Genomic DNA, 24,463 nt, shown 5'->3' with positions numbered 1-24,463 from the left:
TTAGAGAAATGCCTACTTAGCTCTTTTGCCCATTTTTTAATTGGGTTGCTTGTTTTCTTCTTGTAAAGTTGTTTGAGTTCCTTATATATTCTGGATATTAATCCTTTGTCAGATATATATTTTGCAAATATTTTCTCCCACTCTGTTGGTTGTCTTTTAACTCTGTTAATTGTTTCTTTTGCTGTGCAGAAGCTTTTTAGTTTGATATAATCCCATTTGTTTATTTTTCCTTTGGTTGCCTGTGCTTTTGGGGTCGTATTCATGAAGTCTGTGCACAGTCCTATTTCCTGAAGTGTTTCTCCTATGTTTTCTTTAAGAAGTTTTATTGTCTCAGGATGTATATTTAAATCCTTAATCCATTTTGAGTTGATTTTAGTATACGGTGAGAGGTATGGATCTAGTTTCATTCTCCTGCATATCGATATCCAGTTATCCCAGCACCACTTGCTGAAGAGGCAGTCCCTTCCCCAGTGAATAGGCTTGGTGCCTTCGTCAAAGATCAGATGGCAGTAAGTGTGTGGGTTGATTTCTGGATTCTCTATTCTATTCCATTGGTCAGCGTGTCTGTTTTTATGCCAGTACCATACTGTTTTGGTTATTATAGCTTTGTAGTATAGCTTAAAGTCAGGTAGTGTTATGCCTCCAGCTTTATTTTCTTTGCTGAGCATTGCTTTGGCTATTCGTGGTCTTTTATTGTTCCATATAAATGTCTGAATAGTTTTTTCCATTTCTGAGAAAAATGTCTTTGGAATTTTGATGGGGATTGCGTTGAATTTGTATATCACTTTGGGTAGTATGGACATTTTCACTATGTTGATTCTTCCAATCCAAGAGCATGGAATATCTTTCCATCTTCTTGTATCCTCTCTAATTTCTCTCAGCAGTGGTTTGTAGTTCTCATTATAGAGATTTTTCACATCCTTGGTTAACTCAATTCCTAAGTATTTTATTTTTTTGGTGGCTATTGTAAATGGGCAGGCTTTCTTGATTTCTCCTTCTGCGTGTTCACTATTGGAGAAAAGAAATGCTACTGATTTTTGTGTGTTGATTTTGTATCCTGCTACATTGCTGAAATCATTTATCAATTCCAACAGTTTTTTTGTAGAGGTTTTAGGCTGTTCGATATATAGGATCATGTCATCTGCAAACAGGGACAGTTTGACTTCATCGTTTCCAATCTGGATGCCCTTTATTTCCTTCTCTTCTCTGATTGCTCTGGTGAGTACTTCCAACACTATGTTGAATAGGAGTGGTGAGAGTGGGCATCCTTGTCTAGTTCCTGTTCTTAAAGGAAAAGCTTTCAGCTTTTCCCCATTCAGGATGATATTGGCAGTGGGTTTGGCATATATGGCTTTAATTATGTTGAGATACTTTCCCTCTATACCTAACTTATAGAGGGTCTTTGTCATGAATGAGTGCTGAACTTTATCAAATGCTTTTTCAGCATCTATAGAGATGATCATATGGTCCTTGTGTTTGAGTTTATTAATATGGTGTATCACATTTATTGATTTGCGTATGTTGAACCAACCTTGCATCCCTGGGATGAATCCCACTTGATCGTGATGAATAATTTTTCGTATGTGTTGCTGTATTCTGTTTGCTAGTATTTGAGTGAGGATTTTTGCATCTATATTCATCAAGGATATCGGCCTGTAGTTTTCTTTTTTGGTTATATCTCAACCTGGTTTTGGTATCAGGATGATGTTTGCTTCATAGAATGAGTTTGGGAGATTTGCGTCTGTTTCAATCTCTTGGAATAGTTTGTAAAGAATCGGTGTCAATTCCTGTTTGAATGTTTGGTAAAATTCTGGTGTGAATCCATCTGGTCCTGGGCTTTTCTTTGTTGGGAGCCTTCTGATAACAGCTTCAATCTCCTTTATTGTTATTGGTCTGTGCAAATTTTCTACGTCTTCACGGTTCAGTTTTGGGAGCTTGTGTGTGTCCAGAAATTTATCCATTTCCTCCAGATTCTCAAATTTGTTGTCGTATAGTTGTTTATAGTAGTCTCGAATGATTCCTTGTATTTCAGATGAATCAGTTGTAATATAGCCTTTTTCATTTCTAATTTTTGTTATTTGAGTCTTCTCTCTTCTTTTTTTTGTTAGCCATGCTAATGGTTTGTCTATTTTATTTATCTTTTCAAAAAACCAACTTTTTGATTCGTTGATCTTTTGAATTGTTTTTTGGTTTTCAATTTCATTCAGTTCTGCTCTGATCTTAATGATTTCTTTCCGTCTGCTAACTTTAAGTTTGGATTGTTCTTGTTTTTCTAGTTCTTTAAGGTGAAGTGTTAGGTTGTTCACTTGCCATCTTTCTATTCTTCTGAAGTGAGCATTTAATGCAATAAATTTTCCCCTCAATACTGCTTTTGTAGTATCCCACAGGTTTTGGTATGATGTATCATTGTTTTCATTAGTTTCAATAAACTTTTTGATTTCCTGCTTGATTTGTTCTTGGACCCATATGTCATTAAGTAGAATGCTGTTTAATTTCCATGTGTTTGTATAGTTTCCAGAGATTTGTTTGTTATTAATTTCTAGTTTTAATCCATTGTGGTCTGAGAAGATACATGGGATAATTCCAATTTTTTTGAATTTATTGAGACTTGATTTGTGACCTAATACGTGATCTATCCTGGAGAATGATCCATGTGCTGATGAGAAGAATGAATATTCTGAGGTTGTTGGGTGGAATGTTCTGTAGATATCTGCCAATTCCAATTGGTCTAGAGTCTTGTTTAGATCTTGTGTTTCTCTACTGATTCTTTGCCTAGATGATCTGTCTAATATTGACAGTGGAGTGTTCAGGTCCCCTGCTATTATGGTATTAGTGTCTATTTCCTTCTTTAGGTCTAATAGAGTTTGTTTTATAAATCTGGCTGCTCCAACATTGGGTGCGTACATATTTATGATTGTTATGTCTTCTTGATGGATCAGTCCTTTTATCATTAAGTAGTGTCCCTCATTGTCTCTTTTTATGGTTTTTAGTTTAAAGTCTATTTTGTCAGATATAAGAATAGCTACTCCAGCTCGTTTTTCTTTTCTGTTTGCATGGTAAATCTTTTTCCATCCTTTCACTCTTAGTCTGTGTGAATCTTTATGGGTGAGGTGGGTCTCTTGTAGGCAGCATATAGTTGGGTCCTGCTTTTTGATCCAGTCAGCCAGTCTGTGTCTTTTAATTGGGGAATTTAAGCCTTTAACATTAAGAGTTGTTATTGAAAGGTGTTGATTTATTCCTAGCATTTTATTGGTTGTTTGGTTGTCTTAGGTGTCTTTTGTTCCTTGCTTTCTGATTTACTGTTTGGTTTCTTTGTTTGTTGGTTCCTTAGGTTGTAGATCGTGTTTTTGTTAGCTTGTTTTCTCTTCATGAATGCCATTTTTATTGTACTAGCGGGTTTAGATTTTTCTTGGGTTTTTATGGCAGTGGTAGTTATTTTTCAGGAACCAAACCCAGTACTCCCTTGAGGATTTCTTGTAAGGGTGGTCGTGTGGTAGTGAACTCCCGCAGTTTTTGTTTGTCTGAGAAATATACAATTTGCCCCTCATTTCGGAAGGATAGCCTTGCAGGGTAGAGTATTCTTGGCTGGCAATCTTTGTCTTTTAGTATTTTGAAAATATCATCCCATTCCTTTCTAGCTTTTAGGGTTTGTGATGAAAAGTCTGATGTTAACCTGATTGGGGCTCCCTTATAGGTGATTTGACGCTTCTCTCTTGCAGCTTTTAAGATTCTCTCTTTGTCTCTGAGTTTTGCCAATTTGACTATGACATGTCTTGGAGAAGGCCTTTTTGGGTTGAATACGTTTGGAGATCGTTGAGCTTCCTGGATCTGAAGATCTGTGATTTTTCCTATACCTGGGAAGTTTTCTGCCACTATTTTGTTGAATATGTTTTCAATGGAAACTCCATTTTCTTCCCCTTCTGGAATACCCATGACTCGGATATTTGAGCGCTTGAGGTTGTCTGATATCTCTCTCAGATTTTCTTCCATGTCCTTGATTCTTTTTTCTTTCTTTTTGTCTGCTTGTGTTATTTCAAACAGCCCATCTTCAAGTTCAGAGGTTCTCTCTTCAACTTCGACAAGCCTGCTGGTTAAACTCTCCGTTGTGCTTTTTATTTCGCTGAATAACTTCTTCAGTTCAGCAAGTTCTGCTACATTTTTTTTCAGGACATTGATTTCCTTGTATATTTCCTCTTTCAGATCCTGTATACTTTTCCTCATTTCATCATGATGTCTAGCTGAGTTTTCTTGTATCTCATTCAGTTTCCTTAGAATTATCACTCGAAATTCCTTGTCAGTTATTTCAAGGGCTTCTTGTTCTATAGGATCTAGAGTATAAGATTTATTAACTTTTGGTGGTGTACTTTCTTGATTTTTTGTATTTCTGGTGCCTTTTCTTTTGGTGTTTATTCATTGTGGCAGGGGGTTTCACAGTCCACCGGTTTGAGACTAATGACTAACTAGGATGTTGCTGTGGTTGCCAATTTGGTATGGCTCCCGCCGTGACTGCTCAGTTGGCCTCTAGTGTCTTGTGTGTGTGGTTGCCTCGGGTCTTGGGCTTCTCCGGGGATCCACCTTTCTGGTCAGCTTGGACTCTGCTGGGCTGGTGGATCACGCACCACAGGGTGTGTGATCTCTGTTGAGCTTTCACTTCCTGTACAGGACTTCTCCCCGTTCCGTGTGCTCTGGCCCAGGCTGTTAGATCGTGCAGTGGTGACCCCACCGGGTGTGTGGTTTCTGTCGAGTCTCCGCCTCCCTGACCGCACGTCTCCCCCCTCTGTGCACACTGTGCTGGGCTGGGGTGTGTCTTCTGCACCCCTCGTCTATCAGCTGGGCCTTCAAGACCCTGCTCAGCACCGCCTCGCCCAGGAAGTCTACCAGGTTTCTGCTAGGCACAGACGACCGGTCTCTCTTGGTGCCTTTGTAGCACTGTGTAGATCTTTCTCGGGTCTTGTTCACCTTTGTATCCCCCGGGTATAGACCGAGTCTAGTGCCCGCCTGCAGCCTGCTCTCCATCAGGATCAAGCGGACCTGGGAACTCTCCTACCACACTATTCCCAACCAGAAATTCGTTAGGCTTTTTTCCAAACTGGTGGTCGCAGAGATGGTATCTGCCTCCCAGTAACAGGAAGTTTACCGGGGCCGGAGCCCAGGGTGTGGTGGAGTGACAGTAGGCCCGCCCGTACTTCCTTGCCCTCCCAACACTGGTCGGGATGCCCCACGCCCCCAGGCCCGCCAGAGAACCGCAGAGGGAGTGGGAGAGGAGGCCGGCCCGCAGGCTCCGGAAAGCCCCGCGCCAGGCCAAGCAAATGGGCTCAGTGATGGCCGAGCAGGGCGGAGCTGCCCGCACCTGGGAAAATGGAGGCAGCACCGGGGCGGTGAGTGGCCTGGTGGTGCAGGCGGGAGCCGCGTGGGCATCCACCCACCGAACAGAGCTGTGCCAGGTCGGGTGCTCGCTCTCTGTCTCTGGTTTGTCGCCTTCCGTGTTCTCGGCACTGCCGCCTCGGGTATTCAGTGGCGGCGCGGCTTGGGCGCTCCCAGGAGTCTTCTTTAGTGCCGGTCTGAAACCTCGAATCCTGAATAGGACAGCTGGCCGCCTTCAGCGCGGCCCCAGCCTCCGGGATCCTGGCTGCATCCACAGCAGTCGTGGCGCCGTGTTCCCTGTTTCAAGACTCGCTTTTGCAGCTAAGAATCACTTCTTTTCCTGCTCCACACTTCAAAGTTGTTGCCTGTAAATGAGGCAGCCTCTACTGCCGGGGGCAAGGTGGCGTTGAGGCCCCATGACCGGCCAGCAGCTGTAGTCCTCCCTTAAGAGATGGTGAGAGGAAGGTCCACAAGTTTCCCGGCTGCCTGAGGCCCAGTGGCCGCCTTTTACACCTCCGCTACTCCGCGCCAGCCGCCGCAGCTGCCGCCATCTTGAAACTCTGGATGGGTAGGTTTTAAACACTGGGGTGCTCTCTTTACCTCGGTTAAGCTCAATTCTCTTCTGGGAAAATTGCATGAGTATCTTTCACAGACGTGGCTGGGGAACTTTCCTCAGCCATGTCCGGAAAAGTTCTCATAAAGGCGGGTCATCAAAACGTTCCGAACTTTCAATTCCGGAGGGTACTTGTGACGTCTACATGGTGGTGCCTGGTTTCACTGCGCTAAGGTCAAATCTAAGTGGGGAAGATCGTGTGCCTATCTTACACCAGCATTTCCGCCAGTGCTCTCGAATCATATACTCAATGCTGTTTCGAGTGGGAAAATCCAATCCACCTTCCAACGGAGAATATCTCCAATATGGCTGAGAGATCTCCACACGCTGCTGCCATTCTCTGTGTCCGTTAACCAAGACACTGAGTTGTTGTGTGTGTGACCATCGGTTATTGAGCTTGTCATCCGTGGGGAAGATAGGATAACGTAGTCAGGCTCCCTCGACTCAGGTTTGGTTGGGGGTCGGGCAACGCATTTCTGGTGCTTTGCAGTTGTGTGTGGGTGGACTTAGACCGCATGTGTACCAAGGTTCTGGTTCAGTCAATCGTTTTGGTGTGTTCTGCAGTTCGGGAAGCAGAGCTGGCCAGCAGAGCTCACCCCTCCAATTAGAACATGTTTTCTCTGCTCACAGCGGCTCACTTTCCCTTTCGACTTTGCCTGTAACACTGGAGTGTCTGAGTATCCCCGTTGCACTGCCTAGCTCCTACACGACTGTGTGTTGAATACAGTCTACAGTTTCTTCCATCGTGGCTCGATTGAAAATTTGCCTTTTACCTAGCTCCCAGAGCTGCGTGTGAAGGGTTCGAATGGGCTTAAAGGACTCTCTGAGCTCCGGACGCCAGGCCTACCTCCACATCATCCATTCCTCTCTTCCAATTGACCACACGCTGCTTAAAATGACGTTTCGCTAACACATGCTCAAGAAGAATGTCGGCTATATAGAAGTGAGGTCTCCATCGTTGTGCTTCCCCTCATTGAGTTAGAGTGAATATTTAATGCGAAAGCATCCGTGGGAATCTTTCCCAGTCATGTCTGGCAATGCAGCTTTACCGATTATGTAATGCCATTGAAATGGTGCTTTCCGTTCCCTATCTAAACAAGCATATCTGAGAGTTCTTTTTGAGGTGTACCTTGCAGTGGTTTTTTCACTCCCGTACACTGCGTCTAGTAATGGGGACTTTCCTCTTGTAGGAATCTCAGAGATTTCCAGGAGTATTCCCCTATTGGACACTTCAGGGGATTGTAGTGGTGGATTCCGCGACCCGTTCCAAACCGGAAATTCGTCGCCAATATGGGAGGTCTACTTTGTGTTGATTTGATTCCCTCCGAAAACCTCATATGTGAATGGAAACCTCCTGGGACCATCTTCACAAGAGATTTTGAAAAAAGGTGCTCCCATCCTGTATCCAATGCTGCTTTTGATTTGGTTCCTCCATACCAGATCCAAACGGGAACTTCTTCAACACATGTGTGAGTTCTACTTTATCTAGTCCTGTTTCACTCGGGGAAGTTTCATTCCAAATGTCACACCTGTTCTGACAATCATCCACACATCACTTCCCGAATGCCCTCTTAGCACGTGCAAACTGTTGCCTCTAATGGTGTTTTCCCACGAACTACCCAAAGAGGAATTTGAAAACTTGCGAGGCGTATTCGTCATGGTGCTGCTCTTTTTCCTCACAACGCCTGAAAAACCGAAGAGGATCCTCCTCTGAGTATGCTTCTCAGTCATTTCCACATGGGTCCCCTCGTGGTGCACTCAAGTCTCGTCTAATGCTATTTTCCCATGCGCTTTCAAACCGCGAGCACCCTCAGATGATGTGTGACTGTACGTTCTCTTTACTTGCAGTACTTGCAGCCCTGCGTAAAGCTTCCTTGTGTGTGGGGAAGCTCGTGACTCTCAGTCACCCAGATTGTAAAGAAATCCTGTCTATGTACGCAGTGTTGCTGAAATGGCGTTTCAGGAGGTCAGATCCAACCCAGAATGGACACCGGATGGGTAGGGTTTATTTTTTATTTATTTATTTATTTTATGTATTTATTTTTTTTAAATTTTATTTTGTCGATATATATTGTAGCTGATTATTGCTCCCCATCACCAAAACCTCCCTCCCTTCTCCCTCCCCCCTTTCCCCCCAACAATGTCCTTTCTGTTTGCTTGTCGTATCAACTTCAAATAATTGTGGTTGTTATATCTTCTCCCCCCCCGGTTTGTATGTGTGTGTGTGTGTGTGAATTTATATATTAATTTTTAGCTCCATCCAATAAGTGAGAACATGTGGTATTTCTCTTTCTGTGCCTGACTTGTTTCATTTAATATAATTCTCTCAAGGTCCATCCATGTTGTTGCAAATGGCAGTATTTCATTCGTTTTTATAGCTGAGTAGTATTCCATTGTGTAGATGTACCACATTTTCCATATCCACTCATCTGATGATGGGCATTTGGGCTGGTTCCAACTCTTGGCTATTGTAAAGAGTGCTGCGATGAACATTGGGGAACAGGTATACCTTCGACTTGATGATTTCCATTCCTCTGGGTATATTCCCAACAGTGGGATGGCTGGGTCGTATGGTAGATCTATTTGCAATTGTTTAAGGAACCTCCATACCATTTTCCATAGAGGCTGCACCATTTTGCAGTCCCACCAACAATGTATGAGAGTTCCTTTTTCTCCGCAGCCTCCCCAGCATTTATCGTTCATAGTCTTTTGGATTTTAGCCATCCTAACTGGGGTTAGATGGTATCTCAATGTGGTTTTGATTTGCATTTCCCGGATGCTGAGGGATGTTGAGCATCTTTTCATATGTCTGTTGGCCATTTGTATATCTTCCTTAGAGAAATGCCTACTTAGCTCTTTTGCCCATTTTTTAATTGGGTTGCTTGTTTTCTTCTTGTAAAGTTGTTTGAGTTCCTTATATATTCTGGATATTAATCCTTTGTCAGATATATATTTTGCAAATATTTTCTCCCACTCTGTTGGTTGTCTTTTAACTCTGTTAATTGTTTCTTTTGCTGTGCAGAAGCTTTTTAGTTTGATATAATCCCATTTGTTTATTTTTCCTTTGGTTGCCTGTGCTTTTGGGGTCGTATTCATGAAGTCTGTGCCCAGTCCTATTTCCTGAAGTGTTTCTCCTATGTTTTCTTTAAGAAGTTTTATTGTCTCAGGATGTATATTTAAATCCTTAATCCATTTTGAGTTGATTTTAGTATACGGTGAGAGGTATGGATCTAGTTTCATTCTCCTGCATATCGATATCCAGTTATCCCAGCACCACTTGCTGAAGAGGCAGTCCCTTCCCCAGTGAATAGGCTTGGTGCCTTCGTCAAAGATCAGATGGCAGTAAGTGTGTGGGTTGATTTCTGGATTCTCTATTCTATTCCATTGGTCAGCGTGTCTGTTTTTATGCCAGTACCATACTGTTTTGGTTATTATAGCTTTGTAGTATAGCTTAAAGTCAGGTAGTGTTATGCCTCCAGCTTTATTTTCTTTGCTGAGCATTGCTTTGGCTATTCGTGGTCTTTTATTGTTCCATATAAATGTCTGAATAGTTTTTTCCATTTCTGAGAAAAATGTCTTTGGAATTTTGATGGGGATTGCGTTGAATTTGTATATCACTTTGGGTAGTATGGACATTTTCACTATGTTGATTCTTCCAATCCAAGAGCATGGAATATCTTTCCATCTTCTTGTATCCTCTCTAATTTCTCTCAGCAGTGGTTTGTAGTTCTCATTATAGAGATTTTTCACATCCTTGGTTAACTCAATTCCTAAGTATTTTATTTTTTTGGTGGCTATTGTAAATGGGCAGGCTTTCTTGATTTCTCCTTCTGCGTGTTCACTATTGGAGAAAAGAAATGCTACTGATTTTTGTGTGTTGATTTTGTATCCTGCTACATTGCTGAAATCATTTATCAATTCCAACAGTTTTTTTGTAGAGGTTTTAGGCTGTTCGATATATAGGATCATGTCATCTGCAAACAGGGACAGTTTGACTTCATCGTTTCCAATCTGGATGCCCTTTATTTCCTTCTCTTCTCTGATTGCTCTGGTGAGTACTTCCAACACTATGCTGAATAGGAGTGGTGAGAGTGGGCATCCTTGTCTAGTTCCTGTTCTTAAAGGAAAAGCTTTCAGCTTTTCCCCATTCAGGATGATATTGGCAGTGGGTTTGGCATATATGGCTTTAATTATGTTGAGATACTTTCCCTCTATACCTAACTTATAGAGGGTCTTTGTCATGAATGAGTGCTGAACTTTATCAAATGCCTTTTCAGCATCTATAGAGATGATCATATGGTCCTTGTGTTTGAGTTTATTAATATGGTGTATCACATTTATTGATTTGCGTATGTTGAACCAACCTTGCATCCCTGGGATGAATCCCACTTGATCGTGATGAATAATTTTTCGTATGTGTTGCTGTATTCTGTTTGCTAGTATTTTAGTGAGGATTTTTGCATCTATATTCATCAAGGATATCGGCCTGTAGTTTTCTTTTTTGGTTATATCTCAACCTGGTTTTGGTATCAGGATGATGTTTGCTTCATAGAATGAGTTTGGGAGATTTGCGTCCGTTTCAATCTTTTGGAATAGTTTGTAAAGAATCGGTGTCAATTCCTGTTTGAATGTTTGGTAAAATTCTGCTGTGAATCCATCTGGTCCTGGGCTTTTCTTTGTTGGGAGCCTTCTGATAACAGCTTCAATCTCCTTTATTGTTATTGGTCTGTGCAAATTTTCTTCGTCTTCACGGTTCAGTTTTGGGAGCTTGTGTGTGTCCAGAAATTTATCCATTTCCTCCAGATTTTCAAATTTGTTGTCGTATAGTGGTTTATAGTAGTCTCGAATGATTCCTTGTATTTCAGATGAATCAGTTGTAATATCGCCTTTTTCATTTCTAATTTTTGTTATTTGAGTCTTCTCTCTTCTTTTTTTTGTTTGCCATGCTAATGGTTTGTCTATTTTATTTATCTTTTCAAAAAACCAACTTTTTGATTCGTTGATCTTTTGAATTGTTTTTTGGTTTTCAATTTCATTCAGTTCTGCTCTGATCTTAATGATTTCTTTCCGTCTGCTAACTTTAGGTTTGGATTGTTCTTGTTTTTCTAGTTCTTTAAGGTGAAGTGTTAGGTTGTTCACTTGCCATCTTTCTATTCTTCTGAAGTGAGCATTTAATGCAATAAATTTTCCCCTCAATACTGCTTTTGCAGTATCCCACAGGTTTTGGTATGATGTATCATTGTTTTCATTAGTTTCAATAAACTTTTTGATTTCCTGCTTGATTTCTTCTTGGACCCATATGTCATTAAGTAGAATGCTGTTTAATTTCCATGTGTTTGTATAGTTTCCAGAGATTTGTTTGTTATTAATTTCTAGTTTTAATCCATTGTGGTCTGAGAAGATACATGGGATAATTCCAATTTTTTTGAATTTATTGAGACTTGATTTGTGACCTAATATGTGATCTATCCTGGAGAATGATCCATGTGCTGATGAGTAGAATGAATATTCTGAGGTTGTTGGGTGGAATGTTCTGTAGATATCTGCCAATTCCAATTGGTCTAGAGTCTTGTTTAGATCTTGTGTTTCTCTACTGATTCTTTGCCTAGATGATCTGTCTAATATTGACAGTGGAGTGTTCAGGTCCCCTGCTATTATGGTATTAGTGTCTATTTCCTTCTTTAGGTCTAATAGAGTTTGTTTTATAAATCTGGCTGCTCCAACATTGGGTGCGTACATATTTATGATTGTTATGTCTTCTTGATGGATCAGTCCTTTTATCATTAAGTAGTGTCCCTCATTGTCTCTTTTTATGGTTTTTAGTTTAAAGTCTATTTTGTCAGATATAAGAATAGCTACTCCAGCTCGTTTTTCTTTTCTGTTTGCATGGTAAATCTTTTTCCATCCTTTCACTCTTAGTCTGTGTGAATCTTTATGGGTGAGTTGGGTCTCTTGTAGGCAGCATATAGTTGGGTCCTGCTTTTTGATCCAGTCAGCCAGTCTGTGTCTTTTAATTGGGGAATTTAAGCCTTTAACATTAAGAGTTGTTATTGAAAGGTGTTGATTTATTCCTAGCATTTTATTGGTTGTTTGGTTGTCTTAGGTGTCTTTTGTTCCTTGCTTTCTGATTTACTGTTTGGTTTCCTTGTTTGTTGGTTCCTTAGGTTGTAGATAGTGTTTTTGTTAGCTTGTTTTCTCTTCATGAATGCCATTTTTATTGTACTAGCGGGTTTAGATTTTTCTTGGGTTTTTATGGCAGTGGTAGTTATTTTTCAGGAACCAAACCCAGTGCTCCCTTGAGGATTTCTTGTAAGGGTGGTCGTGTGGTAGTGAACTCCCGCAGTTTTTGTTTGTCTGAGAAATATACAATTTGCCCCTCATTTCGGAAGGATAGCCTTGCAGGGTAGAGTATTCTTGGCTGGCAATCTTTGTCTTTTAGTATTTTGAAAATATCATCCCATTCCTTTCTAGCTTTTAGGGTTTGTGATGAAAAGTCTGATGTTAACCTGATTGGGGCTCCCTTATAGGTGATTTGACGCTTCTCTCTTGCAGCTTTTAAGATTCTCTCTTTGTCTCTGAGTTTTGCCAATTTGACTATGACATGTCTTGGAGAAGGCCTTTTTGGGTTGAATACGTTTGGAGATCGTTGAGCTTCCTGGATCTGAAGATCTGTGATTTTTCCTATACCTGGGAAGTTTTCTGCCACTATTTTGTTGAATATGTTTTCAATGGAAACTCCATTTTCTTCCCCTTCTGGAATACCCATGACTCGGATATTTGAGCGCTTGAGGTTGTCTGATATCTCTCTCAGATTTCCTTCCATGTCCTTGATTCTTTTTTCTTTCTTTTTGTCTGCTTGCGTTATTTCAAACAGCCCATCTTCAAGTTCAGAGGTTCTCTCTTCAACTTCGACAAGCCTGCTGGTTAAACTCTCCGTTGTGCTTTTTATTTCGCTGAATAACTTCTTCAGTTCAGCAACTTCTGCTACATTTTTTTTCAGGACATTGATTTCCTTGTATATTTCCTCTTTCAGATCCTGTATACTTTTCCTCATTTCATCATGATGTCTAGCTGAGTTTTCTTGTATCTCATTCAGTTTCCTTAGAATTATCACTCGAAATTCCTTGTCAGTTATTTCAAGGGCTTCTTGTTCTATAGGATCTAGAGTATAAGATTTATTAACTTTTGGTGGTGTACTTTCTTGATTTTTTGTATTTCTGGTGTCTTTTTTTTTTTGGTGTTTATTCATTGTGGCAGGGGGTTTCACAGTCCACCGGTTTGAGACTAATGACTAACTAGGATGTTGCTGTGGTTGCCAATTTGGTATGGCTCCCGCCGTGACTGCTCAGTTGGCCTCTAGTGTCTTGTGTGTGTGGTTGCCTCGGGTCTTGGGCTTCTCCGGGGATCCACCTTTCTGGTCAGCTTGGACTCTGCTGGGCTGGTGGATCACGCACCACAGGGTGTGTGATCTCTGTTGAGCTTTCACTTCCTGTACAGGACTTCTCCCCGTTCCGTGTGCTCTGGCCCAGGCTGTTAGATCGTGCAGTGGTGACCCCACCGGGTGTGTGGTTTCTGTCGAGTCTCCGCCTCCCTGACCGCACGTCTCCCCCCTCTGTGCACACTGTGCTGGGCTGGGGTGTGTCTTCTGCACCCCTCGTCTATCAGCTGGGCCTTCAAGACCCTGCTCAGCACCGCCTCGCCCAGGAAGTCTACCAGGTTTCTGCTAGGCACAGACGACCGGTCTCTCTTGGTGCCTTTGTAGCACTGTGTAGATCTTTCTCGGGTCTTGTTCACCTTTGTATCCCCTGGGTATAGACCGAGTCTAGTGCCCGCCTGCAGCCTGCTCTCCATCAGGATCAAGCGGACCTGGGAACTCTCCTACCACACTATTCCCAACCAGAAATTCGTTAGGCTTTTTTCCAAACTGGTGGTCGCAGAGATGGAATCTGCCTCCCAGTAACAGGAAGTTTACCGGGGCCGGAGCCCAGGGTGTGGTGGAGAGACAGTCGGCCCGCCCGTACTTCCTTGCCCTCCCAACACTGGTCGGGATGCCCCACGCCCCCAGCCCCGCCAGAGAACCGCGGAGGGAGTGGGAGAGGAGGCCGGCCCGCAGGCTCCGTAAAGCCCCGCGCCAGGCCAAGCAAATGGGCTCAGTGATGGCCGAGCAGGGCGGAGCTGCCCGCACCTGGGAAAATGGAGGCAGCACCGGGGCGGTGAGTGGCCTGGTGGTGCAGGCGGGAGCCGCGTGGGCATCCACCCACTGAACAGAGCTGTGCCAGGTCGGGTGCTCGCTCTCTGTCTCTGGTTTGTCGCCTTCCGTGTTCTCGGCACTGCCGCCTCGGGTATTCAGTCGCGGCGCAGCTCGGGCGCTCCCAGGAGTCTTCTTTAGTGCCGGTCTGAAACCTCGAATCCTGAATAGGGCAGCTGGCCGCCTTCAACGCGGCCCCAGCGTCCGGGATCCTGGCTGCATCCACAGCAGTCGTGGCGCCGTGTTCCCTGTTTCAAGACTCGCTTTTGCAGCTAAGAATCACTTCTTTTCTTGCTCCACACTTCAAAGCTGTTGCCTGTAAATGAGGCAGCCTCTACTGCCGGGGGCAAAGTGGCGTAGAGCCCCCACGACCGGCCAGCAGCTGTAGTCCTCCCTTAAGAGATGGTGAGAGGAAGGTCCACAAGTTTCCCGGCTGCCTGAGGCCCAGTGGCCGCCTTTTACACCTCCGCTACTCCGCGCCAGCCGCCGCAGCCGCCGCCATCTTGAAACTCCGGATGGGTAGGTTTTAAACACTGGGGTGCTCTCTTTCCCTCGGTTAAGCTCAATTCTCTTCTGGGAAAATTGCATGAGTATCTTTCACAGACGTGGCTGGGGAGCTTTCCTCAGCCATGTCCGGAAAAGTTCTCATAAAGGCGGGTCATCAAAACGTTCCGAACTTTCAATTCCGGAGGGTACTTGTGACGTCTACATGGTGGTGCCTGGTTTCACTGCGCTTAGGTCAAATCTAAGTGGGGAAGATCGTGTGCCTATCTTACACCAGCATTTCCGCCAGTGCTCTCGAATCATATACTCAATGCTGTTTCGAGTGGGAAAATCCAATCCACCTTCCAACGGAGAATATCTCCAATATGGCTGAGAGATCTCCACGCGCTGCTGCCATTCTCTGTGTCCGTTAACCAAGACACTGAGTTGTTGTGTGTGTGACCATCGGTTATTGAGCTTGTCATCCGTGGGGAAGATAGGATAACGTAGTCAGGCTCCCTCGACTCAGGTTTTGATGGGGGTTTGGCAGCGCATTTCTGGTGCTTCGCAGTTGTGTGTGGGTGGACTTAGAGCGCATGTGCACCAAGGTTCTGGTTCAGTCAATCGTTTTGGTGTGTTCTGCAGTTCGGGAAGCAGAGCTGGCCAGCAGAGCTCACCCCTCCAATTAGAACATGTTTTCTCTGCTCACAGCGGCTGAATTTCCCTTTCGACTTTGCCTGTAACACTGGAGTGTCTGAGTATCCCCGTTGCACTGCCTAGCTCCTACACGACTGTGTGTTGAATACAGTCTACAGTTTCTTCCATCGTGGCTCGATTGAAAATTTGCCTTTTACCTAGCTCCCAGAACTGCGTGTGAAGGGTTCGAATGGGCTTAAAGGACTCTCTGAGCTCCGGACGCCAGGCCTACCTCCACATCATCCATTCCTCTCTTCCAATTGACCACACGCTGCTTAAAATGACGTTTCGCTAACACATGCTCAAGAAGAATGTCGGCTATATAGAAGTGAGGTCTCCATCGTGCTGCTTCCCTTCATTGAGTTAGAGTGAATATTTAATGCGAAAGCATCCGTGGGAATCTTTCCCAGTCATGTCTGGCAATGCAGCTTTACCGATTATGTAATGCCATTGAAATGGTGCTTTCCGTTCCCTATCTAAACAAGCATATCTGAGAGTTCTTTTTGAGGTGTACCTTGCAGTGCTTTTTTCACTCCCGTACACTGCGTCTAGTAATGGGGACTTTCCTCTTGTAGGAATCTCAGAGATTTCCAGGAGTATTCCCCTATTGGACACTTCAGGGGATTGTAGTGGTGGATTCAGCGACCCGTTCCAAACCGGAAGTTCGTCGCCAATATGAGAGGTCTACTTTGTGTTGATTTGATTCCCTCCGAAAACCTCATATGTGAATGGAAACCTCCTGGGACCATCTTCACAAGAGATTTTGAAAAAAGGTGCTCCCATCCTGTATCCAATGCTGCTTTTGATTTGGTTCCTCCATACCAGATCCAAACGGGAACTTCTTCAACACATGTGTGAGTTCTACTTTATCTAGTCCTGTTTCACTCGGGGAAGTTTCATTCCAAATGTCACACCTGTTCTGACAATCATACACACATCACTTCCCGAATGGCCTCTTAGCACGTGCAAACTGTTGCCACTAATGGTGTTTTCCCACGAACTACCCAAAGAGGAATTTGAAAACTTGCGAGGCGTATTCGTCATGGTGCTGCTCTTTTTCCTCACAACGCCTGAAAAACCGAAGAGGATCCTCCTCTGAGTATGCTTCTCAGTCATTTCCACATGGGTCCCCTCGTGGTGCACTCAAGTCTCGTCTAATGCTATTTTCCCATGCGCTTTCAAACCGCGAGCTCCCTCAGATGATGTGTGACTGTACGTTCTCTTTACTTGCAGTACTTGCAGCCCTGCGTAAAGCTTCCTGGTGTGTGGGGAAGCTCGTGACTCTCAGTCACACAGATTGTCAAGAAATCCTGTCTATGTACGCAGTGTTGCTGAAATGGCGTTTCAGGAGGTCAGATCCAACCCAGAATGGACACCGGATGGGTAGGGTTTATTTTTTATTTATTTATTTATTTTATTTTCATTTTTTAAAAAAATTTTATTTTGTCGATATATATTGTAGCTGATTATTGCTCCCCATCACCAAAACCTCCCTCCCTTCTCCCTCCCCCCTTTCCCCCCAACAATGTCCTTTCTGTTTGCTTGTCGTATCAACTTCAAATAATTGTGGTTGTTATATCTTCTCCCCCCCCGGTTTGTGTGTGTGTGTGTGTGTGTGTGTGTGTGTGTGTGAATTTATATATTAATTTTTAGCTCCATCCAGTAAGTGAGAACATGTGGTATTTCTCTTTCTGTGCCTGACTTGTTTCATTTAATATAATTCTCTCAAGGTCCATCCATGTTGTTGCAAATGGCAGTATTTCATTCGTTTTTATAGCTGAGTAGTATTCCATTGTGTAGATGTACCACATTTTCCATATCCACTCATCTGATGATGGGCATTTGGGCTGGTTCCAACTCTTGGCTATTGTAAAGAGTGCTGTGATGAACGTTGGGGAACAGGTATACCTTCGACTTGATGATTTCCATTCCTCTGGGTATATTCCCAACAGTGGGATGGCTGGGTCGTATGGTAGATCTATTTGCAATTGTTTAAGGAACCTCCATACCATTTTCCATAGAGGCTGCACCATTTTGCAGTCCCACCAACAATGTATGAGAGTTCCTTTTTCTCCGCAGCCTCCCCAGCATTTATCGTTCATAGTCTTTTGGATTTTAGCCATCCTAACTGGGGTTAGATGGTATCTCAATGTGGTTTTGATTTGCATTTCCCGGATGCTGAGTGATGTTGAGCATTTTTTCATATGTCTGTTGGCCATTTGTATATCTTCCTTAGAGAAATGCCTACTTAGCTCTTTTGCCCATTTTTTAATTGGGTTTCTTGTTTTCTTCTTGTAAAGTTGTTTGAGTTCCTTATATATTCTGGATATTAATCCTTTGTCAGATATATATTTTGCAAATATTTTCTCCCACTCTGTTGGTTGTCTTTTAACTCTGTTAATTGTTTCTTTTGCTGTGCAGAAGCTTTTTAGTTTGATATAATCCCATTTGTTTATTTTTCCTTTGGTTGCCTGTGCTTTTGGGGTCGTATTCATGAAGTCTGTTCCCAGTCCTATTTCCTGAAGTGTTTCTCCTATGTTTTCTTTAAGAAGTTTTATTGTCTCAGGATGTATATTTAAATCCTTAATCCATTTTGAGTTGATTTTAGTATATGGTGAGAGGTATGGATCTAGTTTCATTCTCCTGCATATCGATATCCAGTTATCCCAGCACCACTTGCTGAAGAGGCTGTCCCTTCCCCAGTGAATAGGCTTGGTGCCTTCGTCAAAGATCAGATGGCAGTAAGTGTGTGGGTTGATTTCTGGATTCTCTATTCTATTCCATTGGTCAGTGTGTCTGTTTTTATGCCAGTACCATACTGTTTTGGTTATTATAGCTTTGTAGTATAGCTTAAAGTCAGGTAGTGTTATGCCTCCAGCTTTATTTTCTTTGCTGAGCATTGCTTTGGCTATTCGTGGTCTTTTATTGTTCCATATAAATGTCTGAATAGTTTTTTCCATTTCTGAGAAAAATGTCTTTGGAATTTTGATGGGGATTGCGTTGAATTTGTATATCACTTTGGGTAGTATGGACATTTTCACTATGTTGATTCTTCCAATCCAAGAGCATGGAATATCTTTCCATCTTCTTGTATCCTCTCTAATTTCTCTCAGCAGTGGTTTGTAGTTCTCATTATAGAGATTTTTCACATCCTTGGTTAACTCAATTCCTAAGTATTTTATTTTTTTGGTGGCTATTGTAAATGGGCAGGCTTTCTTGATTTCTCCTTCTGCGTGTTCACTATTGGAGAAAAGAAATGCTACTGATTTTTGTGTGTTGATTTTGTATCCTGCTACATTGCTGAAATCATTTATCAATTCCAACAGTTTTTTTGTAGAGGTTTTAGGCTGTTCGATATATAGGATCATGTCATCTGCAAACAGGGACAGTTTGACTTCATCGTTTCCAATCTGGATGCCCTTTATTTCCTTCTCTTCTCTGATTGCTCTGGTGAGTACTTCCAACACTATGCTGAATAGGAGTGGTGAGAGTGGGCATCCTTGTCTAGTTCCTGTTCTTAAAGGAAAAGCTTTCAGCTTTTCCCCATTCAGGATGATATTGGCAGTGGGTTTGGCATATATGGCTTTAATTATGTTGAGATACTTTCCCTCTATACCTAACTTATAGAGGGTCTTTGTCATGAATGAGTGCTGAACTTTATCAAATGCCTTTTCAGCATCTATAGAGATGATCATATGGTCCTTGTGTTTGAGTTTATTAATATGGTGTATCACATTTATTGATTTGCGTATGTTGAACCAACCTTGCATCCCTGGGATGAATCCCACTTGATCGTGATGAATAATTTTTCGTATGTGTTGCTGTATTCTGTTTGCTAGTATTTTAGTGAGGATTTTTGCATCTATATTCATCAAGGATATCGGCCTGTAGTTTTCTTTTTTGGTTATATCTCAACCTGGTTTTGGTATCAGGATGATGTTTGCTTCATAGAATGAGTTTGGGAGATTTGCGTCCGTTTCAATCTTTTGGAATAGTTTGTAAAGAATCGGTGTCAATTCCTGTTTGAATGTTTGGTAAAATTCTGCTGTGAATCCATCTGGTCCTGGGCTTTTCTTTGTTGGGAGCCTTCTGATAACAGCTTCAATCTCCTTTATTGTTATTGGTCTGTGCAAATTTTCTTCGTCTTCACGGTTCAGTTTTGGGAGCTTGTGTGTGTCCAGAAATTTATCCATTTCCTCCAGATTTTCAAATTTGTTGTCGTATAGTGGTTTATAGTAGTCTCGAATGATTCCTTGTATTTCAGATGAATCAGTTGTAATATCGCCTTTTTCATTTCTAATTTTTGTTATTTGAGTCTTCTCTCTTCTTTTTTTTGTTAGCCATGCTAATGGTTTGTCTATTTTATTTATCTTTTCAAAAAACCAACTTTTTGATTCGTTGATCTTTTGAATTGTTTTTTGGTTTTCAATTTCATTCAGTTCTGCTCTGATCTTAATGATTTCTTTCCGTCTGCTAACTTTAGGTTTGGATTGTTCTTGTTTTTCTAGTTCTTTAAGGTGAAGTGTTAGGTTGTTCACTTGCCATCTTTCTATTCTTCTGAAGTGAGCATTTAATGCAATAAATTTTCCCCTCAATACTGCTTTTGCAGTATCCCACAGGTTTTGGTATGATGTATCATTGTTTTCATTAGTTTCAATAAACTTTTTGATTTCCTGCTTGATTTCTTCTTGGACCCATATGTCATTAAGTAGAATGCTGTTTAATTTCCATGTGTTTGTATAGTTTCCAGAGATTTGTTTGTTATTAATTTCTAGTTTTAATCCATTGTGGTCTGAGAAGATACATGGGATAATTCCAATTTTTTTGAATTTATTGAGACTTGATTTGTGACCTAATATGTGATCTATCCTGGAGAATGATCCATGTGCTGATGAGTAGAATGAATATTCTGAGGTTGTTGGGTGGAATGTTCTGTAGATATCTGCCAATTCCAATTGGTCTAGAGTCTTGTTTAGATCTTGTGTTTCTCTACTGATTCTTTGCCTAGATGATCTGTCTAATATTGACAGTGGAGTGTTCAGGTCCCCTGCTATTATGGTATTAGTGTCTATTTCCTTCTTTAGGTCTAATAGAGTTTGTTTTATAAATCTGGCTGCTCCAACATTGGGTGCGTACATATTTATGATTGTTATGTCTTCTTGATGGATCAGTCCTTTTATCATTAAGTAGTGTCCCTCATTGTCTCTTTTTATGGTTTTTAGTTTAAAGTCTATTTTGTCAGATATAAGAATAGCTACTCCAGCTCGTTTTTCTTTTCTGTTTGCATGGTAAATCTTTTTCCATCCTTTCACTCTTAGTCTGTGTGAATCTTTATGGGTGAGTTGGGTCTCTTGTAGGCAGCATATAGTTGGGTCCTGCTTTTTGATCCAGTCAGCCAGTCTGTGTCTTTTAATTGGGGAATTTAAGCCTTTAACATTAAGAGTTGTTATTGAAAGGTGTTCATTTATTCCTAGCATTTTATTGGTTGTTTGGTTGTCTTAGGTGTCTTTTGTTCCTTGCTTTCTGATTTACTGTTTGGTTTCCTTGTTTGTTGGTTCCTTAGGTTGTAGATAGTGTTTTTGTTAGCTTGTTTTCTCTTCATGAATGCCATTTTTATTGTACTAGCGGGTTTAGATTTTTCTTGGGTTTTTATGGCAGTGGTGGTTATTTTTCAGGAACCAAACCCAGTACTCCCTTGAGGATTTCTTGTAAGGGTGGTCGTGTGGTAGTGAACTCCCGCAGTTTTTGTTTGTCTGAGAAATATACAATTTGCCCCTCATTTCGGAAGGATAGCCTTGCAGGGTAGAGTATTCTTGGCTGGCAATCTTTGTCTTTTAGTATTTTGAAAATATCATCCCATTCCTTTCTAGCTTTTAGGGTTTGTGATGAAAAGTCTGATGTTAACCTGATTGGGGCTCCCTTATAGGTGATTTGACGCTTCTCTCTTGCAGCTTTTAAGATTCTCTCTTTGTCTCTGAGTTTTGCCAATTTGACTATGACATGTCTTGGAGAAGGCCTTTTTGGGTTGAATACGTTTGGAGATCGTTGAGCTTCCTGGATCTGAAGATCTGTGATTTTTCCTATACCTGGGAAGTTTTCTGCCACTATTTTGTTGAATATGTTTTCAATGGAAACTCCATTTTCTTCCCCTTCTGGAATACCCATGACTCGGATATTTGAGCGCTTGAGGTTGTCTGATATCTCTCTCAGATTTCCTTCCATGTCCTTGATTCATTTTTCTTTCTTTTTGTCTGCTTGCGTTATTTCAAACAGCCCATCTTCAAGTTCAGAGGTTCTCTCTTCAACTTCGACAAGCCTGCTGGTTAAACTCTCCGTTGTGTATTTTATTTCGCTGAATAACTTCTTCAGTTCAGCAAGTTCTGCTACATTTTTTTTCAGGACATTGATTTCCTTGTATATTTCCTCTTTCAGATCCTGTATACTTTTCCTCATTTCATCATGATGTCTAGCTGAGTTTTCTTGTATCTCATTCAGTTCCCTTAGAATTATCACTCGAAATTCCTTGTCAGTTATTTCAAGGGCTTCTTGTTCTATAGGATCTAGAGTATAAGATTTATTAACTTTTGGTGGTGTACTTTCTTGATTTTTTGTATTTCTGGTGCCTTTTCTTTTGGTGTTTATTCATTGTGGCAGGGGGTTTCACAGTCCACCGGTTTGAGACTAATGACTAACTAGGATGTTGCTGTGGTTGCCAATTTGGTATGGCTCCCGCCGTGACTGCTCAGTTGGCCTCTAGTGTCTTGTGTGTGTGGTTGCCTCGGGTCTTGGGCTTCTCCGGGGATCCACCTTTCTGGTCAGCTTGGACTCTGCTGGGCTGGTGGATCACGTACCACAGGGTGTGTGATCTCTGTTGAGCTTTCACTTCCTGTACAGGACTTCTCCCCGTTCCGTGTGCTCTGGCCCAGGCTGTTAGATCGTGCAGTGGTGACCCCACCGGGTGTGTGGTTTCTGTCGAGTCTCCACCTCCCTGGCCGCACGTCTCCCCCCTCTGTGCACACTGTGCTGGGCTGGGGTGTGTCTTCTGCACCCCTCGTCTATCAGATGGGCCTTCAAGACCCTGCTCAGCACCGCCTCGCCCAGGAAGTCTACCAGGTTTCTGCTAGGCACAGACGGCCGGTCTCTCTGGGTGCCTTTGTAGCACTGTGTAGATCTTTCTCGGGTCTTGTTCACCTTTGTATCCCCCGGGTATAGACCGAGTCTAGTGCCCGCCTGCAGCCTGCTCTCCAGCAGGTTCAAGCGGACCTGGGAACTCTCCTACCACACTATTCCCAACCAGAAATTCGTTAGGCTTTTTTCCAAACTGGTGGTCGCAGAGATGGTATCTGCCTCCCAGTAACAGGAAGTTTACCGGGGCTGGAGTCCAGGGTGTGGTGGAGTGACAGTCGGCCCGCCCGTACTTCCTTGCCCTCCCAACACTGGTCGGGATGCCCCACGCCCCCAGGCCCGCCAGAGAACCGCGGAGGGAGTGGGAGAGGAGGCCGGCCCGCAGGCTCCGGAAAGCCCCGCGCCAGGCCAAGCAAATGGGCTCAGTGATGGCCGAGCAGGGCGGAGCTGCCCGCACCTGGGAAAATGGAGGCAGCACCGGGGCGGTGAGTGGCCTGGTGGTGCAGGCAGGAGCCGCGTGGGCATCCACCCACCGAACAGAGCTGTGCCAGGGATCACTCACAGTGCTGTGCCAGGTCGGGTGCTCGCTCTCTGTCTCTGGTTTGTCGCCTTCCGTGTTCTCGGCACTGCCGCCTCGGGTATTCAGTCGCGGCGCAGCTCGGGCGCTCCCAGGAGTCTTCTTTAGTGCCGGTCTGAAACCTCGAATCCTGAATAGGGCAGCTGGCCGCCTTCAGCGCGGCCCCAGCGTCCGGGATCCTGGCTGCATCCACAGCAGTCGTGGCGCCGTGTTCCCTGTTTCAAGACTCGCTTTTGCAGCTAAGAATCACTTCTTTTCCTGCTCCACACTTCAAAGTTGTTGCCTGTAAATGAGGCAGCCTCTACTGCCGGGGGCAAGGTGGCGTTGAGGCCCCATGACCGGCCAGCAGCTGTAGTCCTCCCTTAAGAGATGGTGAGAGGAAGGTCCACAAGTTTCCCGGCTGCCTGAGGCCCAGTGGCCGCCTTTTACACCTCCGCTACTCCGCGCCAGCCGCCGCAGCCGCCGCCATCTTGAAACTCCGGATGGGTAGGTTTTAAACACTGGGGTGCTCTCTTTACCTCGGTTAAGCTCAATTCTCTTCTGGGAAAATTGCATGAGTATCTTTCACAGACGTGGCTGGGGAACTTTCCTCAGCCATGTCCGGAATAGTTCTCATAAAGGCGGGTCATCAAAACGTTCCGAACTTTCAATTCCGGAGGGTACTTGTGACGTCTACATGGTGGTGCCTGGTTTCACTGCGCTAAGGTCAAATCTAAGTGGGGAAGATCGTGTGCCTATCTTACACCAGCATTTCCGCCAGTGCTCTCGAATCATATACTCAATGCTGTTTCGAGTGGGAAAATCCAATCCACCTTCCAACGGAGAATATCTCCAATATGGCTGAGAGATCTCCACGCGCTGCTGCCATTCTCTGTGTCCGTTAACCAAGACACTGAGTTGTTGTGTGTGTGACCATCGGTTATTGAGCTTGTCATCCGTGGGGAAGATAGGATAACGTAGTCAGGCTCCCTCGACTCAGGTTTGGTTGGGGGTCGGGCAGCGCATTTCTGGTGCTTCGCAGTTGTGTGTGGGTGGACTTAGAGCGCATGTGCACCAAGGTTCTGGTTCAGTCAATCGTTGTGGTGTGTTCTGCAGTTCGGGAAGCAGAGCTGGCCAGCAGAGCTCACCCTTCCAATTAGAACATGTTTTCTCTGCTCACAGCGGCTCACTTTCCCTTTCGACTTTGCCTGTAACACTGGAGTGTCTGAGTATCCCCGTTGCACTGCCTAGCTCCTACACGACTGTGTGTTGAATAGAGTCTACAGTTTCTTCCATCGTGGCTCGATTGAAAATTTGCCTTTTACCTAGCTCCCAGAACTGCGTGTGAAGGGTTCGAATGGGCTTAAAGGACTCTCTG

The sequence above is a fragment of the Cynocephalus volans genome, chromosome 18 (assembly GCF_027409185.1).
Source record: "Cynocephalus volans isolate mCynVol1 chromosome 18, mCynVol1.pri, whole genome shotgun sequence".
Lineage (NCBI taxonomy): Eukaryota > Metazoa > Chordata > Mammalia > Dermoptera > Cynocephalidae > Cynocephalus > Cynocephalus volans.
This window is presented reverse-complemented; position numbering follows the sequence as displayed.